We start from the raw sequence: 25,552 nt of genomic DNA on the forward strand, positions 1-25,552 counted from the left end.
TCGATGGGCCACTTGAGCCCTCTGGAGGGTAGGCTCTTTTTCAACAGGAAATACGCCATCAGTTGCTCCTCTTTTTGTGGGCTTGACGCCAAGCCTGAACTCTGCCCAACCTCCTAGTACGGGGATACTCCAGAGCAGATAGTCTAGTTTGGCCCCTCCTCCCCTGAGAGCGTGTCTGAAAACTGAGGCCCCTCTGCCTGCCTCACGCTGTCCTGGGAATTTACTATCTGCATTCCAGGACTGGAGAGGCTCACTTCACTCTCTGCTTGTGAAGAAAACAAACCTCCATCTCTTTCTGCCTGCCACCCCCCATGGTCCTCGGAGCCCTTGCTGTCACTCTGGGAAGGAACATTCCTGACACCTCCCTTCTGCCCCATATAGGTATCCCCTCAAATAACTATGATAGGAGAGAATCTAAAAGGATGCCCTGAACAAATACAGTGGTGCCTCGCAAGACGAAATTAATTCGATCCGCAAGTCTCTTCGTCTTGCGAGTTTTTCGTCTTGCGATGCACGGTTTTCCATAGGAATGCATTGAAAATCAATTAATGCGTTCCTATGGAAAACGCCTTCCCCCGACCTCTTCTGGCGGGCGGCATTTTAAAATCGCCCGGGACAGCGGAGGACTTCTCCGCTGTCCGGGGCGATTTAAAAGCCCCTGGGAAGGCAGGCAGGGGGGACAAAGGCTTTCTCGCCCCGCCGCTCGGCTTCGGGACATCGTTCCGATGCCGGGCGGCGGGGGGAGGCTTTCCCGCCCGGCCGCCCGGCTTCGGGACATCGTTCCGATGCCGGGCGGTGGGGGGAGGCGTTCCTGCCCCACCGCCCGGCATCGGAACGATGCCCCGAAGCCGGGCGGCTGGGGGAGGCGTTCCTGCCCCACCGCCCGGCATCGGGACGATGCCCCGAAGCCGGGTGGCTGGGGGAGGCGTTCCTGCCCCACCGCCCGGCATCGGGACGATGCCCCGAAGCCGGGCGGCGGGGGGAGGCTTTCCCGCCCGGCCGCCCGGCTTCGGGACATCGTTCCGATGCCGGGCGGCTGGGGGAGGCGTTCCTGCCCCACCGCCCGGCATCGGGACGATGCCCCGAAGCCGGGCGGCGGGGGGAGGCTTTCCCGCCCGGCCGCCCGGCTTCGGGACATGTTCCGATGCCGGGCGGCTGGGGGAGGCGTTCCTGCCCCACCGCCCGGCATCGGGACAATGCCCCGATGCCGGGCGGCTGGGGGAGGCGTTCCTGCCCCACCGCCCGGCATCGGGACGATGCCCCGAAGCCGGGCGGCGGGGGGAGGCTTTCCCGCCCGGCCGCCCGGCTTCGGGACGATGCCCCGATGCCGGGCGGCGGGGGGAGGCGTTCCTGCCCCACCGCCCGGCATCGGGACGATGCCCCGAAGCCGGGCGGCGGGGGGAGGCGTTCCTGCCCCACTTCCCGGCATCGGGACGATGCCCCGAAGCCGGGCGGCGGGGGGAGGCTTTCCCGCCCGGCCGCCCGGCTTCGGGACATCGTTCCGATGCCGGGCGGCTGGGGGAGGCGTTCCTGTCCCACCGCCCGGCATCGGGACGATGCCCCGATGCCGGGCGGCTGGGGGAGGCTTTCCCGCCCGGCCGCCCGGCTTCGGGACATCGTTCCGATGCCGGGCGGCTGGGGGAGGCGTTCCTGCCCCACCGCCCGGCATCGGGACGATGCCCCGATGCCGGGCGGCGGGGGGAGGCGTTCCTGCCCCACCGCCCGGCATCGGGACGATGCCCCGAAGCCGGGCGGCGGGGGGAGGCTTCAAAAGCCGTCCGGGGGCTTTTAAATCGCCCCGGACAGTCCCGGGGCGATTTAAAAGCCCCCGATTAGGCAGGCAGGGGGGGGCAAAAGTCTTTGCCCCCCCTGCCTGCCTTCAAAAGCCGTCCGGGATAGCGGGAAGCGCTTCCCTGCTATCCCGGACCGCTTTTAAAATGCTGGCGGTGGGGAGCAAAGCCTTTCGCCCCCGCCGGCCTTCCTGGACCTCTTCTGAAGTCTGGAGGGGGGGGGAAGGCTTTGCTCCCCACCGCCAGCATTTAAAAAAATGTCCCCGAGATTTCCCTATGGGCTTTCGTCTTGCGATGCAAGCCCATAGGGAAAATCGTCTAGCGAAGCGTCGCAAAAACCGAAAAACCCTTTCGTCTTGCGGGTTTTTCGTCTTGCGAGGCATTCGTCTTGCGGGGCACCACTGTACCCCCACCCAGCTTGGGAACTCAATGAACCTATGACCAACATCACATTTTCCTGCAGTGGATTGAAGGGTTCTATGGATGGGATCTACCCACTAAGGGCAGGAAGGGAAGAGTGATAGTGACCCAACTAAGTGGGACTGCCTGTCATATCTGTATACCCTCATATCTGCACCACTCTCTGAAGCATTTGCTGACCAATAGAGGCATCGGCTGAGGAACAGGTGTTTAATTTATGTTTGACAAATGCAGAAGGAAGAGGCCACACTGACACCTGACAAATATCTCCCAGAGGGGCATGGGTGGCAAAGGCAGAAAAAACAGTCCTGGCGGTGTGAACATTCACAAAACCAACCAGCTGGGAACCAGAAGCATCGTAGCATTGAAAAGTACTGAGAAAAGACCCAAACAGCCATCAATAATAGAGCTTGCCCAGGACTCCTATACACACTGTCTGGGCTTGCGTCCCAGAGAGGACATTTTGGTGCTACCAACATAGCAGTTTGACTTCACCCCCAGAGGTGTGCTCCATTGTATTTAGAGGCAGAGAGATGCCAGCAATAACAACTTTACAAAAACCTGAATGTCAGTTGCTGGAAATCACAGGTGAGGAGAGGGCTTTTGTACTTAGGTTAAAATAGTGGGCTTCCCATCTGGTTGACAAAGACCATCTTGATAGTTTAGAAAGGGAACATACCTGTGATCAAAGAACAAGAGTTCGTTTCTTTTCCCATAAGAGAGGAAGGGTTAATAATGCCAGCTGCTTGTCCCTGAAGCGTGATAAAATATCAAAATCCAGGAACACTTCTGTTCATATCAATAGTACTCATGAATCTCTAAATAATTCTGTCTCTGGGTATTGCAAGCCAACATGAACACAACACAGATCTAATTTATATTGCACTCAGTCAGACAATGAGAGCTTTCATCGCAACTGGCTCTTATGTCCTTATTGCTGTCTTACAATTTCTTCACTGTATAAATGAAAGATTAGCCCTCCAACTCTATTTATTTATTTATTTATTTTATTATTATTTTTTGTAAGTCATAACCACCAAATGTCCTGAATGCATGAACTTACAAAGAAATAGAAGTGGTAGCTTTGAATATTCAGCTGAATATGGTATACAGAAATGATTGTTTTAAAGGGTGTGGGCTAAAAAATAACTCACCCTGTAAAATATTTATTTGCTATTTATTCCTGGGCTTTAGGTAACATAAGAATACTCCTGTACTCACACTGTTGCTCTAAATCCTTTTAAATTATCTTTGCACTACTTTGACTGCACGTCTAGAGAGTTAGCGCCAAAGACAGGAAGTGGTACTTCACAATGACTGCAGTCTTAATGTTGTTTTCTGTTGTTTTGTATGCATTCATTTTCTGTAGGAACATTCCTGAGTCATCTAAAAATGCAACACAAAAATTCTATAAACAAGTAAAACAATTCTATAAACAAGTAAAATACATAAAGGAAGGGGGCAGGGAATTAGGACCCTTGGGACTCAAGCATTCATTTTCCAGAAAAAAATCATTTTCCAGAAAAAGTGAATTAGAGGCACTTTGGTAGCCCTAGTCCTCTCCTGACTGCTTGGTTAGGTCTTGTCGTTCATGCATCTACCCCGCCCCCCCGCAACTCTCCTTCCTCCCCTCTCATTCTTAGGTCTCTAGCATTCTTAACTCTTGTCTGCATACCCATGGCGACACATTTTCCCATTCTGAAAGGGCATTTGATAGGTTTACTTTCAAAGGAAAGGCTACAAGTGTGGTCCATTGCCTTCTTCTCCCATCCAATTTGGCAATGGTACCTTTTCTGGCAAGGAAAGTGACTCAGGAGGAAAGCTATGACTGCAAACAGATGTCTGAGCAAATGCAGAGCATTTTGAATACACTTGGATCATGCCTGGCAGTCCTGTACTGAGGTCATAAGGGAGGTATGAATACCCAACCCATTGATCAAGATATGGGCATTAGGCTGCATTCCATAAATCATCATGATAAAAGTCAGCGTTATCTAATCTTCTGTAGGCAAGAACCTGTGCCATCAGATGCATGAAAGTACCTGACACTTTATCATGCCTATGAAGACCTTTCCTGAAATAAATACAATTCTTAATGTGCCACAAGTAGTTTTGGCTGTAGCAGACTAAACCAAATGCTCTTCTGGATTTGATCACAATTCTCAGCAGCTAATGGCATGATACTGCAGACAGTACACCACAATGAAACTGGTGTCCAAGGGATTCACTTACCTATTATGAGTTAAGGCTTGAAACATTTAAGGAATTAGAACTTCAGCCCTAATCAGAATCAAACCCCACTGAACTCATGACGGGATATCGTGAGTAGAATGTGGAACTTGACCTCCTCAGCCTTGAAACTCATGGGGCAAGTTTCTTCTTTTTTCCTCAGCAAACCTACCTCACAGAATTGTAAGCATTGCCTGAGCAATACTACTTATATATACCACCATGAGGAAATCCATGGTTGATTTCAGCTAATATATACAAGATCACAGCTTACATCAGTCTAAAGGTAATAAGCCTGAGGAAGTAGATTGTGGATCATGCCTCTCAAACAACAAATGTCCATATCAGTTCATTCAGCGGAGATTTTTAGATATTACTCCTAAGCATTTCTTTAATAATAGCTTACAAGTTAAAAACAACAAACAACCAAAGATGAGATAAAGAAGGGGTTTGGTTTTTTTAAGCACACATGACAAAGACATGTGACCACATCAGATCTGTTGATTTGATCTCACAGTGCAATAGTATGAACAATATAATGGCATAACTTTTCAGCTGAGATCTAAGTGGAGTGGAGTGTATATAATCTTAATAGAAGATTTTGACACGTTCTATTAAGTAGCATAATATTATAATTTATCAGGTCATCATCTTGTTTCAATAGCTCCAGCTAATGGAAATGTTTTGTATTGAGGCTTTCAGGGGAATTGAATCCTTAATAAGATGAAAATTACTTCTGAACATGAGTAATAGTAACTTATGGCCCAATCTTGTAAACCAGCACATCAGCAAGTATGTGCTCTGGATGGCGCACAGTAACTGTTACAACATCATATTTTATTAAAGCTTTGTTCACATAGGAGAATGATGATAATGTGAAGTCCTTCTAAAACTGTACTCAATTTCAGGGAACATCACGTATTTGCTCTTTTCGCATTTTTCTCATTGTTCCTTTTTCTATTTAGAGTTCTCTCTTTTTCTTTTTGTTACAATTAAAAAAAAAGATGCGGCATGAAATGCTAAAGAACAGCCATTCAAAATCTCAACCATATGGACAAAATTGGCCCCGTTGAACTCCCCAAAAGTCCTTTCCCCACTGTTCTTTATTCTGGCATCTTCAAGAGTTAAACAATCTACAGCGAGTTTCCCTAAGATGCACTGGCATGGCAAGTGTGTTTTGGGCAGGAGGATGGAAGAAGTCCAGTAAGCCCCCTTGCCAGCCCAGCTGTCTGAGCGACACTCCTACCAGCAAGCAGCCAATCAGAGCTTGTCCTGAATCCACAAGGGTTGCAAGTTTGTAGAGGGAAAGGGGAATCGGTGTTTTCCCTGCCCAGAACATTCTCACCTGGCTAGGTTCCTCTAAGACCTTTGTGTGTTCAGTAAAATGTACATACAAAGACTCTTCAAACCTTCATGCTCAGAAGTGTTCTTGTGTGACACACCCATCCCTCCACACCATTTTAGCACTACGGCGTTCAGGCTAATTATTATCCCAAAACAGTCCAAATAGGGGGAGTGAGGGTGGGAAGAGAGAAGAAGGGTCTACATGGGAAAGAGGAACAGAAACTTCATGCATGCATACTGAAGGGGTCAGGATAAATTAATGCGAACATACCTGAGGGAAGGATCATAGCTCAGTGGCAGCAAACACATGTTTCGTGCAAAAGGTTTCACTTTCAGTACTGGGATTTTCACACAGGGGAAAGAATCCCATCTGAAACCCTGCAGACACATTGCCAGTCACTGTAGTGTAGACAATACCAAACTAGACAGTCTGACTCAGTATAAGGCAACTTATTGTGTACTCTGCACATGCATTTTCAATGCTGTGTCTCCCTGGTCAAATTAAAATTGGCAATACAGTTCCATCACACACACACTTGAAGGGATGCCGTGCCTGACTAAAGTGTTATAAACACTGTGAACATCCTATTATACTAGACTGTTACAGCAGTTTTGTCACAGATACATGGCTTAATCAATGCTTTTAAAGGAAAATGCTCCAGACTGAAGCCTAGGAACTAGGTGAAAGGAAGAATTTCATTTGCTCTGCACTTTAACCTACCTAACTGGCAGTTCCAACCCATGAACCGAAACACAGCTACCCTTTGAAATGATAACTTCGCAGAATTTTGGTATGAAAAAGATGCATGCAAAGTGTATATTAGGGAAATGTGGACAATAATTTTTTTTAGTGAAATTATAAATATATGAGGAGAAATTGCTTGCAAAAAGTACGCATGATATTGTGTACAGAAATGGACATATTGTTTGAAGTGCATAGGACCAGGTTAACGGAAAGACCACCTTATCCCTCATACTCCCTGTATGTCACTGTGCTGTGCAAGGGAGTATCTCCTTGAAATCCACCAATATCAGAATCTTGCTACATAGTAAATTGGAACACAGCCTTACAGTGAGGCTGCTCCTGGTTTGTGGAACAACACACACACACACACACACACACACACACACACACACGACATGTTCCTACCCTTTGTACTTTCTAAGAACAATCAAATATGTTTTTGTTTTTGCATTCTTTTCCAGTTGGATTCAAGGGTGTCTGATTTAAATGTTCATTTTGTATTGTTTTTAAATCTTTGCTGGAAGAGGGTTGCTCTGTTTACAGAACTGTTTTTAGCTGTCTTTATTATACGTTTGTAAATTGCTTCGAAATGGTGATTCACTGATAATGATGATGATGTGGACCTTTTTTCTTTTTCTGATGCAAACTAACCAGCAAATGAGAACTGAGATGAAAACAAGAAACCTAAAGGAACAAAAACCGGCATATTCATTCACCCTCACTGGGAATCTTAATGGGAATTTTATAAGCTATCATCATAAGTTGAGGATATCAAGTGTGTTAAAGACAAAAGATCTTTCCAATATTGTTTTGGCGCTTTCGTTTCCCCCACGCTTTACTTACCAGAGTGTTTCTTTTTCTGCATACATCCAGACTTTGGGATTTGTGAGTTTTTAAATGAGAAAGCCAAGCAATACGGAGCAGCCTGACGTTTAAGACGCTGACGTGAGCAGAAGATTGGGAGTGAGGTCTTGCAGTTTTGCAATTACACAGCCTAGCCTTTGAGCTCTTTCACATGGTCTCCTTTTTATCAGCTGACTTTGTCTACCTTATTTAAAGACCAGATCTCTGTTTAAGCAGCTGCTACCTCCATTCGCCAGCCCACGCAGTTCTTTTAATTAAATATTTGCCGCTGTGCCTTTTCTCCCCTGAACATCTTTGTGGACAGCATTTATTCTTGTGAACATAACAGGTCTGTTAAGAGCCTTCTGTCTTTGCCTTAAGGGTCCCTCACTTTGCAGGCTGGCAATGTCTCCATTAGGGTTGATGTCATTATGTGAAGTACAGCATTTGTTACTGCAGCCCATCTTCGCAAAGGAGGAGAAATGTGTGCATTTAATAATCGCAAAGGGCTCATGCATCATGAAACACTAATTAATTATTATTACAATTCAGTTAATGCTCTGCATTTGCATGTCTTTTTACTGAGAAAGCAGTCTCTCTTGTAGGGTTGCCACCTTTCCCAGAAGACGGCAGGACCCAACCCATGTTGTTTTCCATAGAAGCAACTCTAAACAGGCATTGTTTGCAATGGGGCTAGGAAGGAACCAGCGCCAAACCAATCTACCCAAGTTTCCTGCTCCTAGCACAAGCACCAAGATACGGCATCTTGAGGAAATAGCAATGGAATGTGCAAGAACAAAAGATACAGGCCTAGAAAGGATGGCATTCCTGGTTGCTCGGGCAATTAAATACCCAGATATCTTAGAGATGCAATCAAGTTTGTACTGTACATTTTAAATTGGTATGCTGTGGCCTCCAGTGCCTGTAATTTTGATTGCCAATTAGGAAGACTAAGGATCATTGGATTCCATATTCATTTCTACTGCCCTCAACCTTTGAATGTACCTCTACTTAGTTCCACAGCACAAATCCAGCTGGGTGGGTACCATTAGTATTAATTCTATCCGCCACGGAGGTTATGAGGCTACATGGGCTAACCCTGCCTTCAAGATCAGGGTGTATTCCAGAAATGCTCCCTGCTGCTCTCAGCAGCAGACACACTCCATCACAATCAACACATTGAGCTACTGTGTGAAGGTAGTCTCCGAGCATACTCAAGGGAATACATATTCAAGGGAAGTAATAGTGCCACTGTATTCTGCTCTGGTCAGACCTCACCTGGAGTACTGTGTCCAGTTCTGGGCACCACAGTTCAAGAAGGACACTGACAAACTGGAACATGTCCAGAGGAGGGCAACCAAAATGGTCAAAGGCCTGGAAACGATGCCTTATGAGGAACGACTAAGGGAGCTGGGCATGTTTAGCCTGGAGAAGAGGAGGTTAAGGGGTGATATGATAGCCATGTTCAAATATATAAAAGGATGTCACATAGAGGAGGGAGAAAGGTTGTTTTTCTGCTGCTCCAGAGAAGCGGACACGGAGCAATGGATCCAAACTACAAGAAAGAAGATTCCACCTAAACATTAGGAAGAACTTCTTGACAGTAAGAGCTGTTCGACAGTGGAATTTGCTGCCAAGGAGTGTGGTGGAGTCTCCTTCTTTGGAGGTCTTTAAGCAGCGGCTTGACAACCATATGTCAGGAGTGCTCTGATGGTGTTTCCTGCTTGGCAGGGGGTTAGACTCGATGGCCACTGATGTGTGTGAGTATATATATATATATATATATATATATATATATGCATGCACAAGGGGGGAGATAATGATTAGACCAAATGTGCAGATAGCAGGGGTTGTGGCTGCCGCATGCCTTGGCAGCATGGGTGGGAATATCCCACACTACCCATATATTCTTTCAATGTATGGGGGTAATCATCTGAACTATTATAAAAATGAGCATTTAAACAATCTGAAACTACACACACACACACACATACAAAACATATACATATATGTACACACAGATAGATTTGCAACTCCACCCTGCCCCACCACCTGAGAAGATAAACAGATAATTAAGATCCTAGATGAATAAGCATGTTTTTCATCTGACACTTAAAGACAGTGACAGCAAGGCAATCCTGGAAAGGAACACTATTTCCATGTTCCTACACTCCACACGTCCACAGAGAAGGTGCCCAGACCCTTACAGAGGACCCTCACAGAGCAGATGAAGATAACATCCACAGGATGGATGGGTTCTATGTGGTTACAGTGTAGACCATGGAGATAAGTTTTGCTCCAGCATATTCTCCTTTTCTTTGCAGTGGGTGGCATTAGCTATGCTGCCCCCTTCAAGGAGCAGGAGTTCTAGTTTTCTTTATCAGAGTTTCCATGATGAACTAGCATTGAAAATCAGACAGTATCACACTGTTGTAGCACGGAATCAAGCCTCCAACTGAGCCTTTGAAGTAATGTTCTTCTAAGCTAAAAATAATAATTAGCGGGGGGGGGGGGGACGTTATAGCCTATGTCAATCAAGCCCCAGAAATTGGAAAAAAGGTCATGCATGCATTTCACACACCAAGTGCCTTTTCTGGTTTTGTAGAAGAAGCTGAATTAAATTATGCATTGATGTTTACAGCAGTAACATATACAGTGGTACCTCAGGTTACATATGCTTCACGTTACATATGCTTCAGATTACAGACTCCGCTAACCCAGAAATAGTGCTTCAGGTTAAGAACTTTGCTTCAGGATGAGAACAGAAATCGTGCTCCGGCGGCGTGGCGGCAGCAGGAGGCCCCATTAACTAAAGTGGTGCTTCAGGTTAAGAACAGTTTCAGGTTAAGTACGGACCTCCGGAGCAAATTAAGTACTTAACCCGAGGTACCACTGTACTCTATGCAATATAGTCTACAGATAAGAGTCAGACAATGTTTGGTACTGCTATTTCTCAACCTTAGAAGATGTCAAGTCCAGCTGAGAATATCATTGGTGGTCATTCTAATAGGAAGTGCATAATTACTCTGACATCCTTTATAGAATTGGGTAGAACTGGAAGGTTCCCAATTCCAAAGCTGAGACAGGGCTCAGAAGACTAGCCTATAGAAGAATATAACCTATTATCACATAGGGTACAGAATGCCTCAAAACTTGGCACTTTCCATTTAAATCCACTCAACCATGACTTTATTTTATAGGGCGTAAAATATCTAAGCAATTGCATTATGATCTTGTGACGAAGTCATGAAAAAGAAAGTTTTGTAGTAATTATATGCCCAGAGGATTTCATAATATTCTATAATTAGTGGTTAAGTCAGTAAATTATACCTCATTTAATTTGCAATTGTTCCATCTCATGGAAACAATTCAGTTTAAATCACAGCTATAATCATATAATATGTCACTGTACAATGGCAAACCTGTAAAACAATTACTCTGCATCAAAGCCATCGCTTGTTACAAAATCATTTTCTCCTCTTTTCTTTTACAGAAATGAAAGGAGGATTGCTAAAGGTTTGGGGAAACATTTAAAAAAGCTTGTTTCTCATATGTCTGCCAGAATCCACTCATTCAATAGAATGGAGTAGAAGGCTGATGGAAAATGGTTAGTTTAAAAGAAAATTAGAATTTACTCACGGAATGCAGCTTCCACTATTGAAACCATTTCATAGCTTTCCCCCCCTTCTTCATTAGAGAACCAGCTTTTAAAAAACAAATAAATGAAAAACTGATCTGCTTAGTTATAGGATGAAAAGTCTATACTGCACTGGTTGGTTCGAAACATGGGAAGGATAAATGTATAAGCAAAGCGAAGGAATGCAGATTTACTGCTTAAAAGTAATATGTGGCCAGCCAGCAAAAGTAGGATTCTTCCTGCAAGCATATGTTACTAAAGCTATTGGTCTAGCTCAAAGCTCATTAAGCTCTTTGGCCATCAGTTAGACAAAACATAAGCCCTATGCTATGGCTTGTTCATCTGTTGTCAAAATCTAAGTAAGTATAGCATGCTTAGATGCTGTTAAATGCTGTAAACAAAATTTTGTCAAGCTCTATAACATTGGGAGAATGCCCTCGTGGTGTTGGCTTTATCAGAAGGACATGTTGTTGTTTACTTACCATTACTACTACAGTGGTACCTTGGGTTAAGAACTTAATTTGTTCTGGAGGTCCGTTCTTAACCTGAAACTGTTCTTAACCTGAGGTACCACTTTAGCTAATAGGGCCTCCCGCTGCTGCCACGTGATTTCTGTTCTCATCCTGAAGCAAAGTTCTTAACCTGAGGTACTATTTCTGGGTTAGCGGAGTCTGTAACCTGAAGCGTCTGTGACCCGAGGTACCACTGTACTGCCATCAATTTCCTGGATACCTTTCACAATCAATGGATGACAAAGGATGTCAGGCAGACATTATCAGAGTAAACGTTATCCACGCATGGCATGGAGACAGTGGATAGAGAGAGAGAGAAAATCTTCCTCTTGCAGAACACTAGGATCCCGTGAAACGAAGTTTGGGAAAATTCAAGATGGAGAAAAGAAAGCACTTCTTTGTGCAACACATAAAACTATGCAACTCACTCCCCCAAGCAGCAGTGAAGGCCACTAACTTGGGTAGCTTTAAAAGAAAAATTGACAAACTCGTAAAGGGGAGGCCTATTGATAGCTACCAGCCATGTTGACTATGTTCGACCTCCACAGTTGGAGGCAGCAATGTTTCTGAATACCAGTTGCTGGAAACCACAGGAGGGGAGAGTGTTGTTGTCCTCGGGTCCCTCTTGTTGGTTTCTCACAACTGTGAGAACAGGATGCTCAACTCTATGGGCCATTGGCTTGATCCAGCAGGCTCTTGTGTTCTTAAAAATAGCACTGTCAGAATCTAAAGGCCAAATCTGCCATGGCACCAATCCACAATTGTGTGAATGGTATCACATCTAGTTTGGCCCTAAATCTATGGGCAAAGGATGAGAAGCAGAGCTTCGGAACCCAGCTTCTACCTATACAACATAAATAGCAAGAGAAAAATAATAAAAAGCAGCATCTTGACTTGATCCATGGCTTCATCATGCAAGTGCAGAAACCATTTATGCAAATGTCCCATGAAGATATCGCACTGCCATTAAATCATGCAAATGCATGGTGAAGTCTGTCTTGCCACAGGTTCACCAATTCACCACCCAGTGTAAACCTGACTGGAATCTGGCAGCATCTCTAGCCTTTGCGCAGGTTTTCTTTTGCATTAAGCTGGTCACAACAATCTCCACGAAGGATAAATTGTGATCCTTTCCCTTGATTGCATTCCCCTAATGCTGATGTAAAGTATATTAACATGATGCAATTTTAATGTTGACCTAGTTTTTAATCTTGCCGTTACAGTTTAAGTCATGTTATACAGAAAGAGAGAAAAGAGCTGTGGTTTCACTGGAAAATGTTGGAGGTTTTGCTTAGGTATATGAAATTGACAAGCACACACCAAGCCCCAGAAAAGTCAAAGGTTTTTACATGCATGCGCACCTACCTATCTTTCATCCAGGAAAGCAACAGTCATTACCACAGTTCAAGGACACATTCCAGCCAAGCAAAAGCAGTCAAGAAGGGTGCAGAGCAGGACTAGTGAGGAGTATGGTCTAGGAAGGAGGGATGGCTTAGCGTGAGTTCCACAGGCCAGATAGAGTAGACTGGCCATACTTGACCCACAGGCCTGAGATTTCCCACCCCTGAGCTACAGTCTCGTCTCAAAACTCAGTTAATCTGAGTTCAAGTCCTTATCAAGCTGTAGAGGCACAGATTTATTCCATTTATTATCCTGCCCTTCCTCCAAGGAGCTCAGAGTAGTAAGGTTCTACTCTCCCCCAATCTATCCTCACAGCAACCCAGTGAAGTAGATTAAACTGAGAGACGGTGACTGGCTCAAGGTCACCTTGTAGGCTTTGTGGCTGATTTGGGATTTGAATGTTATGTAGTGAATATGTTATATCAGTCATTATAGGTCTTTTCCATAATTCTGTCTATGTTTAATAAACACACAAAAGAAGAGGGAATTCCGATATTTATACTGTATCCATCTTGGAACCTCTCCTTACAACAAAGAATTCTTCAAAGGCACAATTCCTGACTGAACTGAGAGTAGGATAACAGCTATATGTCTTACTTTAGTGAGGGCAGTTCTCTAATTGAATGGTTGTCAGGAACTAATTCTGTAGTTGAAGGGGTCCCCTCTTCAAAATGCTGCCCAATCTAAACCGAGAGTAAAAAGGGAGAGCAGGGGCCTTGATATTGCCCCTCAACAGTTAGCACTGAGGAGGCATGCAGGTCACCTCCGTCCCACTGTGGTGAGATGTACTGAATTTCTGTTTAAATTATAGTAATTATTTCCAAATCTCAATCTACACATCTAAATCAGCTTGTGAAAATTTGAGGCAAATCTGTGCCTTCCTTTGTTCTCTTTTGCTTTCTGTGATGCATTTCCTCCTTATTGGCTATGCATAAATTGCCACCCTGGCTAAGAGGTCCTATGCCTGTACATTCATTTCAGACAATGAAAACAGTTTAGGTCAGTTAGGTCAGAGGTGTGCCATATGCCACCATCCCTCATCCTCAACCCAGGTGTGCAACTTCTACAAAGGCAGAGTGTTTGAAATGGCCTAGGCTATAAGCAATAAACATTAATTAGACAAATGTAGAGTGACCAACAAGAGCTTCATATCTATAATGGGGACACCTTCATTTTCCATTATAATTCTCATTAGAGTGCTGTAAGTAAAGAATGAGGCAAAAGCAGTGGTGATACATTTGGCTCATTTCGGTCACTGTCTATAGTATATCACCAAGTGGGAGGCAGGTAGAGAGGAATGGCTGCCTCCATTTTGAAGTCACTTCGCAAGCAATTTCTGTTGAAACCACTTGGAAATGGGATTTCAAAGGCAACATCCCTCATTGCCAATCAACTGAAGGGCCATGAGGGACTCCGAAATCTGTTTGCAACTGGTCTCAATAGAAACCGCTTGGAAGTGGACTTCAAAGGCAATGTCTCTTCAAAGTACTGTCACTTTGAATACCTTTGGAAGCTGTTTTAACGGACTGACATCTGGTGATTGATGTCCATTGGACATTATAACGATTCCAGGTGATCAACAGGTGACTCACTGGTCAAATGTGGCCCATGTGTGTGTTTATTTGTGGGGATTAAGCTCTAGCCCACTGGCCAGATCCAATTCCTGGAGGGCTGGCCCACCCATGAGACAAGGTCAGGAAACCGCCTCAGGTGGTAGGATGCACAGGGGCAGCAGATCATGGTGTAGTTACTCCCCACCTGTTCCTGAGGTCAATCTTCACTTCCCCTTTCTTCACCAGTAGTGAGAGGGGCTCCATTTTGTGATTTGCCTCAGGTGCCAAAATGTATTGGGCCATCCCTGAGTTCCCCACTCCTGCACTAAGCCAGATCTTAGCTCCTCTCCTGGAGACATCCTGTTCATGTCCGAATAAGCTATAGTTTGCTTAAACTTGTACTAACCTGGGACTATGTTGCATGCATAAACTACGCTGAAGTCAGTGAAGTAACAGTTTGTTAGAACACAACCAAACAAAGGACTGCAGTCTACATTCATTATAGAAACAATTAACATTTAAAATTTGCATATGCACTCTCCAGCTTGCTGCTTTTCCAGTACATAATTACTGAGTATCCTCCATGGGAAACATAAATCTTTTTCTACAAGCTCTTTTTAATTTTTTTATTGCACAGTTCCTAGCTTCACGAAACACCATCCTACTTTAGCTTACGAAATCTGTGCTAAGAAATCATGGAGATTCTCTGGGCAATATATGCATGAATGATGCACAAGAGCTTTAGGAATATTTAACCCTCTTTTTAGGAGCTTATTACTGGAGTTCTTATTCAGGCAAAACTCTCCTGGGCATAAACAAATAAGATCAGACGCCACTTCAGAAAACATATATTTTACTTTCCCTGCTTGTGGTGTTTAATATCTCTTGTTTCATAAAGATCTTTAAATAGGATAATTTGGTATTTTAGATATCTATGAGTCGTTAGGCATCAGATACTTCAAGGAGACTGGCTCCTGGCCTCAACCTGCTAGCAATGCCTATACAGACACCACGCAAGCCCTTCCTAGTCATTATTCATGCATTCCAAATGCAGCATTGAATGCAAGGAGGGGAAGGCCTTGTACAGGCAGCTCCTCCCCCAACTGCGCATACGTAGAATGTGTGTCCCAGCAGGAACAACACACATGCTCTGGGAGGGCTCTTTCTATTTGACTGGGAATTGAAACATAGAGCTTTGATTGCATGCATCCCTGTCTTTAGCATATGCGTCACCGGGGTGCAAAGATCCACCCGGAGCCCCCAAATTTAGTTTAGCCCCCAAATTAACTTTCATTATGCTTATGTCAGACACCATGCTTATGCCTTATCTCTTGTTGTGAAAGATAAGTGCCATCATTGAGTCTGGCAAGCGCTGCCATTGTGAATGACAGGCGCAGCACGTCTTTGGTAAATGAGCGCACAAAGTCAAAAGTCCTTTAGTGAAACAGTAGGTATACATTTCGGTTATACCGAGGTATATATGTATTTTGTTTTTCTAACTTATCAAAATTATTTATTATTTCATAACAGGTAGATAGTTAAGAGCTTAGGCGGCTTCAGCGGCGGGCGCCTGGCATCCCCCAGAGTTTGGCGCCCGGGTGCCCCGCACCCCTTGCACCCCTGGGTAAAGATGGCCCTGGTTGCATGAAGAGCATGTGCACAGCTGTACCCGTGGGCCTGTCTACAGATGTTTAATGAACTTACGTAGGTCAGAGGGACAAGGCCGCTGGTTCTCCCAAGTGCATTTAGTTGGAATACCTGGAAATATTTCATGTATTTCATGTTCATCAGTTCCTAACACCAGGAGGTGAAAGACATTAGCTATGCCTGTTTTGGATCCCTGAATATGGCATGGGTTTTGTTTCCCCTTTCTAGGCACACTCTCAGAAATGCACAATCAGAAGGTGCAGAAAACTGATTACCGTATTTTTCTGCCCAATCCAGAGGTTCCTGATCTGAAGCCTAAATTGATTATGGGCAGATGGGAAAGCTCATGAAATCTACTCAAGTATATGCCTCATTGTAGAGCTCTGCCACAACACTACTCAGGAGTAATTTGTTTTATGCAGGAGAAGTTTCTTATGGGTTGTGCTGAAAAATACTCATGCACTTAGCTTTTTAGCTCTTGTAAATAATAATCTGCTGTCATGGAGACATATCTGGAAAAGCTTCTCTCAATGGATGAAAGATCAAAGAATTATATTTTCTACTAAGCAGCACACCTTTTAAGAGTTCATGTCCCATTCAAGCTAAAAAGGCTAATCAGAAAAGTGGAATAAACTCCCTTTGCTCCCACATAATACTGATTATTTTAAGCCATAATACAAAATAAAGAGCTTTATATCTTCTCTAGTTTGCCACTCAACAGCTTACTGTTCTTTATCTGATTAACAGCTCACAAATGTAGCACAAACTCAGCACCAAACCTCTTTTAGCATTCCATTCTGACCATATAATTTCACTGGTGGAATTTTTTTTGCTTATTCAAATGCACCAGGCATATTCCAATGAATATGGCACACTCTGGGGACATTCTCAAATAGGTGGGAGAGCAAGAGATAGAACATCACTGGAGCTGTTCTTCTGAAAACACAGGCCAGATTGATGTGACTATTTTTAACATGCGAAAACTTAATCTACTATATCATAAGGCCAACTACAATAGACCAAAAAGCTCAATAAATGCCTTTCATTGGCTAAGGGTTTTCTCCAGGTTCACGATGCCTGATGATGTCAAAAACATAGGGCGACAATGTACGTACGTCACAGAAAATCATGAGAAAGGATTCGTGAACAATTTATGGTACATTTTCTTCCCTTCGCTGGATGAATGAAGGATATGCCTTCAAAAGTGTGATAAGAAGTAGTGCAACTCATCCAAGCTCCCCCCCACCCCATTTCTCTGGTACAAAATGTCTCAGAGATGTGGGTTTTAAAATAAAGTGATGTGTGGTTGTAGAAATAGTGTGGTGGTCTAGATGCTAAAACTCTGGTGGTATCTTGGTGCTGTGAACATAATAGAGCCTTATAAAACCACACATTTTGCATGAGGAGGGATAAATCCTGGCCTTGGCTGCATAATAACACAACAATAGATGGGTTTGTCCAACTTTTCCAGTATTGTTTTGATAATGTCTTTGGGTAAATGATGGTTCTTTATTCCTACACTGTAGCTTTAGCATGTAATGAAATAAGAATTCTGAATTATAGTACTCTGGCTATACATATCCAAACACACACACACATGCACAGCGCCTTTGGGGCACTGCCACTAGCCTCCAGCAAAAAGCTTTAGAAGCAGAAAAGATAAGACTGGAATCCTCAAAGGGAAACATTAAGTTTCTTTCAATTCCTCCCTGCACCCTGCAGTTGCCAGTCATCTCTCCAGATTTTTCCTCCCTGCATATCTCAACAAGATCTTTAGGAATGTGCCATTTCTAACATTCTTGAAAGAAACAAGGTACTAAGCTCTCTTTTTTAAAAAAGCAGAATAATAAGATGATTTCATTAATATAATTACCATTTTAAGCCAATTCTTCATTTTTTTAAAAAAAAAACACTCATTCTTCCTACGGTATCTTATTTTATACGTTCCCACTAATGTTTCCAGCGTGTAAGCCCATTACAATCAAAGATATGAGAAACTGCTTATCTTTGTCGCCTTATTTATATATGCACAGGCGTGTAATTCCAGAATACATTAACTCGGATGATAGTCATTTATGTTAATGCCTCATCGAATTACAGTAGTCTTAAAGTGTTTCATAATATTGCATCCCACCCCCCCAAAAAGGGTATTCAGAAGCAAAACCCTATGGGAAGCTGGTGTAAAAACCTTCAATTTCTTCTGTCTAGAAGAGAAAATAAAGAAACTACTTCTTTCTCTTGAACAAACTGGCTAACCACAAAACCCAAACACTTTGACCTAAACAATAAATCCTCATTTAAATACTCTCTCTATGGACTTTGCTCTTTTAAATTGTATTTTTAATCAACTTGACACAATCATTAAGTGTCCTCTCTCTGTCATAAAGTATCTGAACAGCCTCACATTTTTCTCTTGTAGGCCACTTCATCTCACACTAAAGTCAATGAGGAAGACAGCTGGAAATATGGAGATGGATATACTGCCCCTTGTAGTCCGAGCCTGTATGGCTCCAGTGGGACTAGGAATGCTTTCCCAATATTATTCCATTTTTATCTTTTTTTCAGTTTTTCTCCATTTATCTGAGCAGTGTGTTAATTTCCTACCTACTCAAGCAAGGACCAATCCTCACAACCTCTGTCAGCATATTGAGAATCTTGACTGGATGGAAATGCTCTGCTGAAACCACACACACAGTGAAATGGTTGTTGATGCTATAGTACAATCCATCATAAAGGTCTGAGTATTTGATGAAAACGCCAGCCCAAACACAGTACTATTGGTGTGGAGTTCTTCTGGCAAAGAAGATGGTGCTTGATCTATTTTTTAATAGGATTGTGTTCCTCCTAAAGGATGAGGATGCTGGCAGATCAAGCCTATATGGCATCCATGGAACAGGGCATCTTATATCAACTGAGGTTGGTACACTAGCTGCTCCAACCCGTCTTGGACAGAGGTGGCCTTGCCATAGTTATCCACACCTTGGCAACCCTCAGATCACACAATTGCAATATGGCTTAAGTGGGCTTGGCTTTCAAAACTGTTCAGAAACAAGGGTTAGTCCAAAATGCGCATGCCAAATTACAAACTAGTTAATAGTCAGTGCTGCTTCTCAGACATGCCCCTGATCCATTTCTAATCACGATGCTGGTAAGTTCTGTTGCTTATCTCTGAAGCAGCACATAGCTTTGGAACCTGGTTACACTGTTCCACATCTTCTTCTTCTTTGGCAATCACTCGTAGCCGAGTAAGATTGTCTTCCATAAACACAGTTTTAACAATGAGTCCGTAAGTGACTGTGGAGGCCAATTCTGGATCCACACATCCTTCCACAGTGGGGACACTGGTTTACGGGCGGGAGTTGATCACGGTGTGGATTTACCAAGCGTGCCTTCCTCTTAGCATGTTTCTCCCTTGCATCCTGAGTTCGAGTGTCTTCAAAGCCCATGACACCTTTGGTAAAGACTGTTCTCCAACTGGAGCGCTCACAGGCCAGTGTTTCCCAGTTGTCAGTGTTTATACTACATTTTTTTTAGATTTGCCTGGAGACAGTCTTTAAAGCTCTTTTGTTAACTGCCAGCATTATGCTTTCAATTTTTAAGTTCGGAATAGAGTAGTTGCTTTGGAAGACGGTCATCAAGCACAACATGACCAGTCCAGCAAAGTTGATGTTGAAGAATCATTGCTTCAACACTGGTGATCTTTGCTTCTTCCAGTACAATGATATTAGTTCGCCTGTCTTCCCAAGTGATGTGTAAAATTTTTCGGAGACACCGTTGATGGAATCTTTCGAGGAGTTGGAGATGTTCCACATAAACCTGCCGGAACACTACCTTTTAACATCTTTGGGTCTTCTGTTGTTTGCTCACCTCCATTTCATCTCTGCACCCCCACAACATCTCTCAGCATACCATGACCACTTGAAATTGGCAACTATGACAAAACTGCTTGACTGCCAAAGGCTAAGTGCCATGCTCTGTTGACTTGGAAAACAGAATACCCTAAAAAATAAGTGCCCTAGGTTATAAAACTCTTGGATGTGCAAATGCACAATCCACAATCACAACAATGCCCTGCTACATATTACTGTCCCATATTAAGAGCCTTGTATTCTTTTGTGACCCATCCTGTGTCTAAGGCTACTCTTTTCAGAAGCAACCTGGGCAGCTGTACCCTTTATGTTCACCTAGACAACCCCTTTCTTCCAAGTATGCTCAATATGCATATTTTTATATCTGAGGGCTCAATATTCAATTCCCAGTATTATATCCAATCTCCAGTATGAATGGTTACAATACAATGAGGGCTTAACTAGAAATCCTTAGAACCCATTTCTCCTCTGTGGGGCACGCACAAGTTTTCCACACTGAAAAGAGATTGTTCCAATTTCTTCTGTAAATTTAACGTACAATGCAAAAGAGGTTGAACCACAGGCTAGAGGTTTACCATGCAAATAAGGCATCACAGAATAAATACCATGGTAGTATTTCTCTCTCTCTCTCTCTCTCTCTCTCTCTCATTAAAAAAAATGGGTTTAAGAAAACCTAGTATTTTATACTAATATATCTATTTTAATACTGAAGGGGTGATTGTATGCCAGGATGGTTAGTTGAGGAAGCAAGCATCTGGAATGGAGGAGGTGGAGTCTTTGTTATTCATAGCTGGTGTCTTTTCTTGGGCAGCATTCATAGGGGAAACATTACAACAGCTTTTAAGCACACACACTTTCCCTCTCGCTTCTGAGTACAGATGCCCATTTTTGGAAATGCCCATGGACACTTAGCTATCTCCTCAAATAGGGGAAAGATGTCCAGCATTCGTTGTTTGGAAGTGATGCTGTATTTTGGAAGCCCTGTGTCTTCAATAATAAATAATAGTACTGTAAATACAAAGTCAACCAGCAAAATTTGAAGCTCGTCCTGAATAGCGGTAGCTGAGTAGCTGATTCGTCGGGCAGTACCACAAATCCAAATTTTCTCTTGGACTGTTTTCAGGCGCTCTCGCATAAAGGGTTTTGTGCTTACAAACTGAAATGTTGCAATTTTTCTCTAGAGAGGAAACAAGGTAGTATTTGGCTGCAAGATTTTGACACTGACAGAAAGAAAGCTTTTCCAAAGTGCCAGAGGATGAACAAAGAGGCTAGTGCATTGCTGAAATATCCTCAGTGTCTCAGAGACATATGTACGGCAAAATAGTCTTCTATAGCCATTAAATTGATGCATTGCAGCACTATGGACAATAAAAACGGCTATTCTTTCTGCCAAAAGATTAATTAACTCTCCTGCCCAGCACATGAACTAACTTGGACAGCGTGAGAACCATTTGGGGTGATTTAGCACTGGGAATGAGCTCATTACACACCAAAATGTATCCAACAATACAGATATTACAGTGGTATTCAGAACAACAAAGCTTTACTCTCATGATATTCCCTGCGCCTCTGCCTTTCTTGCAGCAAAGAACTGGCCAACCAGGCACTTAATGAGAATGCGTCTGCTCTGCTCTCCCCACCCCACCAACCTGGAAAGGCAGAAGCCTGGATAGAATTCTCATAGGATGGGTACGATTGTAGTGAACACAAGGTTTCAGATTCATTTCACTAGGTACCTAAACATTGCTGCATTGATCAGGTGCAGAGATCTACAAAACATGTTTTCTGCTATTCTGCTTGTGTTCTTCGATAGCCACAGAAACTCCATGGAATATCTTGTTTTGCTTTTAGGAGAAATGGCTGTAAACCAGTCAGCCCTCCACCTTTCCCCATCTACCCAAGAACACTCATATAGCAAAATGGACGCAGATGGTACTGTGGTCTAAACCACTGAGCTTCTTGGGCTTGCCAATCAGAATGTCGGCGGTTCAAATCCCTGCAATGGGGTGAGCTCCCGTGGCTTGGTCCCAGCTCCTGCCAACCTAGAATTTAAAAAGCATGCCAGTGGAGGTAGATAAATAGGTAGGAAGGTAAGTGACATTTGTGTGTGCTCTGGTTTCCATCATGGTGTCCCATTGCACCAGAAGTCATTTAGTCATGCTGGCCACGTGACCTGGAAAGCTGTCTGTGGACAAACGTCGGCTCCCTCGGCCTGAAAGCAAGATGAACACCACACCCCATAGTTGCCTTTGACTGGACTTAAGTGTCCAGGGGTCCTTTACCTTTTTACTCATATAGCAAGCCATAGCCTAGGAAGCTGCTGAATCAGACCACTGGTTCATCTTGCTCTGTATTGTCTACACTGACTGGTGCATCTCTTCAGGGCTGTCTCAGCCCTACCTGGAGATGTCAGGGATTGAACCGGGACCTTCTCCACACAAGACAAAAGCTCTTCTCCATTGGCCCATGTTAAAGCCACATCTTCCCAAGGCCACTGTGTCCTCCCTTCCTGGAGTGCCATCGGAACACTGGAGAGTGTGGGGAAAGAAGTTCAAATCTTCTTTCTTCACTCCTCTCATGCCTGGAGTGCTACCAGTACTGTGATCCTTGCTACAGTAAGTAGTGTGTGTGTGTGTGTGTGTGTGTGTGTGTGTGTGTGTGTAAGTCATAAAGTCTCTGCTGAAAACAATTCAGGGCACCTAATGCTCATAGTGGTCTGTTTGAAATGAGCATGAAAGTCTTCAAAGCTGTATCTGGACCCAAACCAGTGAGCATCACCAACACGGTTAGAGATTTTAAAACCCCAAATGGGTTTGTGTAAGAGTTTATGCACCTTGCTGTCATTTCTCTCCTTTGACCAGCTTTATTAAAAATTGGCACAGCTAGGCTCTGATATTTCTCCCCCCCCCTTCACATAAAGTGTTATGTACTGAGTTGAATAGGATCCAAAATGCAGCAGTCTGATTGGACCTAGAACAATGGGATTCAGAATGCAGCAGTCTGATTGTTCCTAGAACAATAGGCTCCAGAATGCAGCAGTCTGATTGGTCCACAGGAGCCACCCAATCCAGCTCCAGGTGGAAGTGAATCCGTGACCTGATTGGCCTACAGGAGAATCCCGGAATTAGCCAATCACGTGGGGCCCATTGTGTAAATAATGTATATAAAGCAGACGTTCTGGGGAAACTTCCATTCCTCCTCACCACTATGAGCTGAATAAAGAGCATGAAATCCACTCTCGACTCCGAGTATATTATACATAGACATAAAATACATGGACATAAGGTATTGAGATAATTGTCCAGACCATTTGGAACAACCTCCAGGTATTCCAAATCAATTTAATTGCCTAAATTACCAGTGTAAGTTATTTAATATTTTTACACTGCAAGTAAGTATGAAGAGGGTCTTTTATGACTGAACAATCATTTTTATTAATTTATTTTTTTATTGAATTTATATACCGCCCTATACTTGGGGGTCTCAGGGTGGTTCACAGAACAAAAACAAAATATAAAATCACAAAATATATAATCAAAATAAAAACAACAACCCAATAGGTAAAGGTAAAGGTACCCCTGCCCGTACGGGCCAGTCTTGACAGACTCTAGGGTTGTGCGCTCATCGCACTCTAGAGGCCGGGAGCCAGCGCTGTCCACAGACACTTCCGGGCCACGTGGCCAGCGTGACAAGCTGCATCTGGCAAGCCAGCACAGCACAGGGAACGCCGTTTACCTTCCCGCTGGTAAGCGGTCCCTATTTATCTACTTGCACCCAGGGGTGCTTTCGAACTGCTAGGTTGGCAGGCGCTGGGACTGAACGACGGGAGCGCACCCCGCCGCGGGGATTCGAACCGCCGACCATGCGATCGGCAAGTCCTAGGTGCTGAGGTTTTACCCACAGCGCCACCCGCGTCCCAACCCAATAACCCCCCCCCCAAAAAAACACATTTTAAAAGGGCATAGGATGTCAATCAAATCAACCAAAGGCCTGGTTAAAACGAAACATTTTTGCCTGACACCAAAAGGTGTATAATGAAGGTGTCAGGCAGACTTCCCTGGGGAGAGCATTCCACAGACGGGAAGCCACTGCAGAGAAGGCCAGTTCTTGTGTTGCCACCATCCGGACCTCTCAAGAAGATGATCTCAGAGTCCAGGTAGGTTCATATGGAAAGAGGCAGTCCTTGAGGTATTGCAGTCCTTAGCCATTTAAGGCTTTATAGGTCAAAACCACCAGATTGGTCAAAACCAATTCAGAATGTATTTCAATTACCGTAATAACAGGATTAGTTAAAACATTAAATAGCCACATTTAGTTTTAAAATTGCAAAGCCTAAAGCATAAGACAAAACAATGGTCTACGTGGTAAAAAGCAGGTAGAAAGAAGTTTTCATTCTGTATTCAGGACTGTATGACAACTCAATTAGTTATTCTACTTGATAAGACTAGGACTATACAAAGCAGTGAAATTATTGAAGATGAAAAGCAATCACTGTGCTGCAGTTAATGCATTCCAAGAAATGAATGCCTGGTTTTATATGCTGCAGTGAAATAAATCTATACAAATCTTTAGAAAGCAATAGAAAATGTCTTCCATGTATGGAAAGAGAAATATGAAGATCGTTTGGCAAACACAAACTATATATATATACATATGGCCATTTTTTTGTTCAAAAAATGAAACAAAATGGCAATTGCTCAAAATGTTGATATTTCATTAATGGAATTTTATCATTTCTCTTAAACCAAAATTGATTAAAACCAGAGACTGAATGTCTCTTTCCTAATTACATTGGGTCTACAAAGTCTACCATTTCAGCTTACTTATCTTTAAATAAATAAATGCATTGTTACTACCCAAAACCCACCTAAGGAACAAAATAAAAGCTTATATAACCATTGTAGAAACAAAAGGAGGGGTGGGGAGGAAAAGAAAAAAGATACATGTAAAAAGTCCAACACATTCACCTAATACTTCTCATGTGGCCAGAAGCTGCCCCTATGGCATTCTATGAAGATGTGCTGCTCACATGAAGCGTTATTTGACACAGAAGAGAACGCATTGCTACCGTGGACTCAGCTATACAGCTGCAAATAAAACATTTTAAGTGTGTTTTAAGTGCAATACACAATGTGGCACTAGATGGTGATGGAAAATTCAATGTGTTTTTTTAAAAAACGCTTTAAAAAGCATTTTCAGAACAGTTTTTATATGTGTGTAGATTCCACCTGTGTCTCTGCATCTGCACTCTGCAGCTTCATAGAGTTGGGAATTGCAGCAGTGTGAGTGTTATGGACTAGTTGCCAGTCTCCTGAGGCCAAGGAGGATTTTTTGGGTGGGCAGCCTGCTTTAGGGCCTCTGCTTTTTCACCTTTTTCACCCTGTTGAGCTAATTTGGTTGCTCTCAGGGAGAGGTACAGCTTGCATGCCAGTTTGGCACTGAGTCTGGGCAGCTGCTGAAGCAGAGGGAGAAAAAACCCTAGGTTTAATGAGGTGGTATTGGGTATGGGGCACCCTTCTTAGGAGCACCCTTCAGACATCTGCTGGTGCATTATGGCTTGGG

General features: G+C 43.6%; 1 protein-coding gene and 1 long non-coding RNA gene across 7 annotated transcripts in view; both read right to left on the minus strand.

Annotated features, from left to right (window-relative positions):
* The window catches only part of LOC309365348, a 110,848-nt gene extending 101,733 nt beyond the window's left edge, over nt 1–9,115 (minus strand). Inside the window, exon 1 of the long non-coding RNA XR_014166039.1 lies at nt 8,974–9,115. This is a non-coding gene — a long non-coding RNA (uncharacterized lncRNA). The remainder of the gene's footprint in view (nt 1–8,973) is intronic.
* The window catches only part of CHL1 (cell adhesion molecule L1 like), a 216,862-nt gene that overhangs the window by 101,733 nt on the left and 89,577 nt on the right, over nt 1–25,552 (minus strand). The window lies entirely within an intron of this gene.

This window comes from Podarcis melisellensis (assembly GCF_964234715.1).
Source record: "Podarcis melisellensis genome assembly, chromosome: 2".
NCBI lineage: Eukaryota > Metazoa > Chordata > Lepidosauria > Squamata > Lacertidae > Podarcis > Podarcis melisellensis.